The sequence below is a fragment of the Platichthys flesus genome, chromosome 15, assembly GCF_949316205.1.
Source record: "Platichthys flesus chromosome 15, fPlaFle2.1, whole genome shotgun sequence".
Classification (NCBI taxonomy): Eukaryota; Metazoa; Chordata; class Actinopteri; order Pleuronectiformes; family Pleuronectidae; genus Platichthys; species Platichthys flesus.
In genome coordinates this window covers 16,087,716-16,094,051 of record NC_084959.1, presented here as the reverse complement: position 1 = coordinate 16,094,051, position 6,336 = coordinate 16,087,716, and the positions used below count along the sequence as shown (strand labels likewise).

Here is a 6,336-nt window from a genome sequence, read left to right as displayed (position 1 = left end):
ATCATGTCGGTGATGGGACAGCCGCCGCTGGTCCAGCCCTGCAGGTTGAGCCCGGCATGTGTGGAGTTGATGTGGGTGAGTAACGGCTGGTCCTTGTTGAACACCGGCTCTATAGAGAAAGGGAGCAAAGACACACAGGGGGATGAGGCCAACATAGCAACATGGTAAAACATTATACATTTATTCAAGATCTTAGTCATGGTGAAGTCTTTCAGGATTTATAATATGTAATGTGACTTGAGGACATTGAGAACAACTCAGATTGTGAACTCACTGCATTAGGATTCTGAACATTTCCTCATTTATATCACAGCCACACTGCAGGGCAATTTTTGGGCGTTCAGGGGCGTTCTCTTGTATTTTTTTTTTTTTTTTGAGAATTTATGTAATTTAATTCAATTTCACTTAATAAAGTAAACAGGAAACAACACCATTTTTGCTTTTCCCACCACTCACCTCTTCCATGGGTCTTGGCCTCGATGATCTCACTGATGCGCCCTGAGCCCACGCTGTTCTTGGCGGCCAGCTTGACCTTGTACCAGGTTCCGCAGCGCAGGTTGTCCAGCCTGAAGGAGCGCTCAGTGGAGCTGATGAACACATCCCTCCATTCCTCTGTGTTGTCCACAGAATACTGCAGCACAAACCCTGCAGCCGCACAGGCACAGCTTCATGTCAAACCCAAGTACTTTAGAACAGGGATTAAGGACATGCTGCCGCTACATCTGTCGGACACCAGGGGGCGACAAACATCTTCCAACAGCCCCAATTTTCCTTCGTCTCACCCAGAAACATTAAGCTCATTGTTTACACTGATGTATGCAGCATTAGTACAACTGAGAGCAAAAGGGCGAAAGATCTGTCATGAACACACGTCATGGGGGAGCTGTATATGTTTCGGTGAGCGTACCTCTGATGGAGCTTCCTCCATTGTCCCCCGGGATCCAAGCCAGGGTGATGGAGGAGGTGGAGGTGGTGGAGACAGTCAGACGAGGCTGGTCTGGAGGAACTGGGTTTAGACACACACACACATACACACACACACACACACACACACACACACAAAGACAGTGGATCAACACCAGAGCATATCTAGAATGGTAATTAGTAGGAGACACACTCCACCAAAGCCGTATATCAGTCCAAAAATCATGGATGATTTTTTTTCCATTAAGATTTCTGCTTTATTTCTTGAGAATTTCACAATAATGTATCATCAAGATCAATCCATCATTCCCTGGGAAATCAGTGAAAATTTCTAAATGTTCTTTCTCAAAATGTCAGAGAAAGTGATAGAACATTCCTGGATCCCTTGATCAGGATCTGCAACAAAGATGTATTTGTTCTTTGCCTTTCATTCAAATTTGCAGTAACCAATCCCGAATTAGTTTTTGAAAAAGTCTTGCTTACAAACTAACAAACAAACAAACAGACAGGGGTGAAAACATAACCTCCTTTGCAAAGGGGAATTTCACAGAGAACACACGTTTCCCACAAATCAGTTCCACTCCAATACATCTTGTGTTTCTTCTCACCTTGCACCACAAGATTGACTATGATGGTGTCAAAGCCCAGCGTGTTAGTGGCCGTGCAGGTGTAGTACCCAGAGTCCTCTGCTTTGACTGAACGCAGCACCAGCGTGCCATTGGATAAGATCTGCCGCTGGCTGTCGGCTGTCACTGGAATGGCAGAGTCCTCACTGATGAATACAGACACACACATGTTAACAGTCTCATCCTGGAGTAAGTTCCAGTTGTATTACATTCACAGGCAGCAGATCTGTGTATGTGAGTCATGACGCTGACATGTAAACACTATATGATGAACTCCGACCTGTCTTTGGTCCATTTAATCGTGGGGGCGGGCTCTCCCACCGAGTTGCAGGGCAGACGGACTTCCTTCATCCAGGGTGTGGTCACTGTGCCGCCGAAGGACAGGATCTTAGCCGGGACTGCTCATTAAAGAAAAATAAACCAAAAATCAGGCCGTTAAAGGGCACGCCCACTCAGATGATGAGAGATAAACCAAAAATCACATTGATGTCTTTCCTCATACTTTAGCTCGTCTGCCTGCCACTCAGTGCTGAAGGAGTGACCTGGTCTGCCCCGAAGGGAAAAGGCCTTTTCTCACTGCTGAAGGAGTCAAAATCTGGGGAGCGGTGTTTTATCAAAGCCCCTCCTCCAGCCTCTTAGTCTCAGTCCATCTTTTCTCCATAGATCCTCCCTCTATTGATTCTCACCTGCTACTTCTCTCCCCAAGGGTCATTTTACTGGATAGGCCCTGTTCATCACCACATAATTAACAACAGCGTTTCTTGCCACATTGCCGCTACTCAATCAATACTACGGCTGTCAATCAATAGCGGAGAGCACAGACATATGGAGGAGGAGAAAGAGTGATGAAAGTGATCCATGCACAGGGCATCATGTTGCTGTTTCACTGCCATCTTTACAGAGCTCCCTCGCTTAACCTTTACAGAGATCTCTACACCACGGGCTCGCCGGGAGGACCCACCTTTCCCAGCAGGCTCCACTGTGACCTTTGAGCTGATGTTCCCACGGCCGGCGGTTGTCACGGCTGCAGACCAGATGTGGTATTGTTTGCCGCGGCTGAGGTGCGTGATTCGGTAGAAGAGCATCTCCGGGTTGGCCTCGTACTCGCTAGGCGCCTGGGACAAGGGAGCACGCAAGGTGGTGTTAGCAAACCTTGATAGGTGCCATGACACAACTGGTGGTGGCCCCGGTACGAGAGAGTGCAGACGGAAAAAGTGTTATAGGTCAAATATGTCTTTTAAAATAAAGAAGGCGACATCCTGCCACTGTGCCTTTTTTCACAGCTTTTTTAGAACGGAAAAAGCACATGTTACTATAACATTAACTAATAATACTGTATTGTCTCAGTAAGCCGTGACACTGAGTGAGCAGGAATGATACCAAACATATTCAACTTATTGCTCATTTTATCCTTTTTACCTGTGTTTTACAACATATCAAAATATTTTCAATGAAAAAAAACATTACACTAGTGTACAGTTGTTCAGAGACGAGTCAGTATCTGGACACAATAAATACCTGAAGGTTAACAGACACTTTTTTTTAACTGACGTCCTGATTTGCAGGAGGACATTTAAGAAACTTCATTGGTTTCCTTTTATTTTAAATTGAACTGATCAACACATGAGCACAAATTGTCTTCTTGTGGTAAAAGGCATGATTATAATTACTTTATCTCTTTCTATCTATAAAATATGTTTGAAAATGCTTTTCAATTTTTCCCAATTTTTTGCTACAAATTTTTCGTATTCACATTTTAGGCATGACGACTCCTTCTTTAGAATAAATGTTGCTGCTCTGGTTGATCGTAAATATGTCATGTGTAACTATAATGTTTTATAGCCTGAATTGTTGGCATCTGCATGAGAAATGTAGATATTGGACATGTTTTTCAAAGCTATAGATGCTGTCTTTTAAGGCTCCAGATCTCTTAATGCAGATTTCCCTGTGAATTTAAGTCTTTACAAACAAATTGTCTCATTTAGTTGATTTGTGCTGTTATTCCTGAAGCAGGGGAGACATTTTAGGTGGAATATTATAATTGTCTTGATTGAAACTGATAAAATAAATGTTATTTTGGAAATAGTGATTTGTATTTTTATTTATTTAGCTTTGTCTTGCACGTCAACATTTCTGAGAAGACATCAGCCTTTGCTGGACTTATGAAAGTTGTGATACACAGTTTAAATGGCATTGCATTTCATATTTTGAGAATTTTAATATTGCCAGAAAATGTGTTTAAGCAATTGAGAAATCTATAGAATAACAGATAATAAATGGGAAAAAAGTCTTCAAGATAGAATGCTTCAATTCTAGATATTTGGAACAAGAATATTTGAAACAATTTATTCAAATATTTCACCTCACACAGGCAGATGTATTCACTGGGTAAAAAAAAGCAATTGTGGCTGAAATACTTTTCCTGCGAATATTTCTCTAACAAGCACATGTTCACATATGCACCTAAACACACACACACACAGATATACACACACGCACTCCAACGCACGCACAAAAACATTGTTTTCTCTCAAGTCGAGCCTCCGTTATCTCTTTAATCTGTTCATCTCTCAATGTTCATCTCCAGTTCCTTCACCATTTGCTTTTCTCTCTTTTCCTATCCCCCTCTGTCTCGCTCAGTGAAGAGGAGAGGATGGAGGGACAGCGGGAGGGTGGGGTAAGGATGTGTGTGTGTGTGTGTGTGTGTGTGTGTGTGTGTGTGTATGTGTGCGTGTAGAGGGGTGCATTTGAACATTCCTCCAGCATAGCGGTGGTGTTGTGGTGATCCAGGGAGTGATACAGGGAGATAATGAAAAGACGGACAAAAGCACTCTCATCTCGATGTGACTGATACCCTCCTCTGCTCCTCCCTTTCCCCCTGTCTGTCTCTCACTCTCTCTCCCCCTCTCCCCCTCTAGCTCTCCCCTCATCCCTCTCTTTTTTTCTAATTTCCCCTCGGTCTCTGTGTACATCTGATGGTGTCTCTCTCTCTCTATCTCTCTCTCTGTCTCAACCTCCTTTCCTCCCTCCTCCCCCTCCCTCTCCCCTCCCTGCCTGTGCTCATTTACATGGCACTCATGCACAGAGAGGGAGGAGTATTTGTGAATAATAAGAAAGTGAGATTCTAGCCTGATATCAGATTTCACCGTGCGCTGGTTTTTGTGGTGAACATGATCCAACCACAACTGAAATGCCACGCACATGTGTATAAATAGAAGATATCGAAATGTGATATCTGTCTGTGTGTGTGAGTCTGTGGGTCTGGGTGTGTGTTTCTGATGCGGCAGTGTGCATGTGTGAGCTTGCTCTCGGCCTCATTTGCATATCTACGTCTCATCACGTTGCCAAGACAACCTCATCTGTTCATCTGGGAGGGCAGGAAATAAAGCGATGGTGCAAACACAGTGAAAGAGACGCACACACACACAGACACACATGCACTCACACAGGCTCAATTAATAGGAGTGGTTACAAATCAGCTGTTTTAATTGGTTGATTTTTATCAAGTTCATAAATTCTTTGCTTCTCAATCAGCTGAAACATTTTCTACTGGTCGCTTGTGAGTCGCACCCACAGAGCAGAGACTTACTGGCTGTCCAGAACCTGGACTGGAGCAGTAGATGGTGTACTTGCGGATCACACCATTTGGTTTGAGGGGTGGTAACCAGGACACAACCACGCTACTTGGAGACGAGGGAACTGCCTTAATTCCAGCCGGCGGTCCAGGAACTAGACACACAAAAAAGAACACAGGAACATCAGCATGGATGGGATGAATATATGTATGTGCTCGTGTGTGTGTGTGTTTTGTGCACACACATGCTGGGTGTTGGATGCCTATTAAAGTGAGCAGGCTTGTTTTCAGATTGGTGGTCTTATCCTGCACTAAGCCGCTCTGGGAGGACTTGGAAGAACTCCCTTTGGGTGGACGGCTGTGACATATGCTCATTCAGACAGTGGTCAGCGTTTCTGACTCTGTGACACCCAGCATTCTCTTAACTCTCCAACCCACAAACAGATTAGACAGTGCTAGTGGCTGATCCTCCGCTGGCCACTTCAGCTCGACACTGGACACCACTTAATACTCTTATTACAAGCTAAAGGCGCAAACAGGGTTTAAAATGGATGCACTGTTCACAAAAAAAAAAAAACACACATCAGGGTGCTGGAATCCTTTAAAGGTGCTTTTGTCACATTGGCTTCTCAGTGTGAGGTTCACAGTGTCAGGTCTTTTCAATCCGCACATAAATATAACTTGTGTCTGAAAGTGGGCCTCATCTGGGGTCTAAAGAAGGAGCCCTGTAAAGCCTCCCCCCCAATTTCCCTTTACGTAAGGGCCCCTTGATCATTGAACCGGCCCTTGTCCTCTCCTTCACCCTGTATGTCGCATGAGCGGCGATAAAAAAACAACGCAGACTCTGAAAGGATACATGAAGCGAGGCAAATTTTTTTATAAAAGGGAGGCGGGGATGATAGGTGCAGTTCCTCGGGGAGAGATGATGGTGGTGGTGGTGGTGCTGGTATTGGGGAGGGGTAGGAGAGTAGCCAGTCATCATTATCATAACTGGACCTCCATGTCAAAGTAGGAGTGGCGGTGGGAGGAGGGAGAGTTAAGTCCCATCTGGTGCCCAAAATCTGCCCAAAATGTGCTGACGGTCGGCCGCACAGCCAGCGCAGCCCTGGCGTTGATGAGGTAGAGGGGCACAATGGTGCGGAGGGAACAGCCCCACCTACATGAATACATTACACACCGCTGTGCCAATCAGAGGATGGGATGTCACGGTGC

At 44.9% G+C, this 6,336-nt stretch overlaps 1 pseudogene; it reads right to left on the bottom strand.

Moving 5' to 3' along the window:
* LOC133969863 (cell adhesion molecule DSCAML1-like) overlaps positions 1-6,336 on the bottom strand; it is a 51,365-nt pseudogene that overhangs the window by 5,391 nt on the left and 39,638 nt on the right.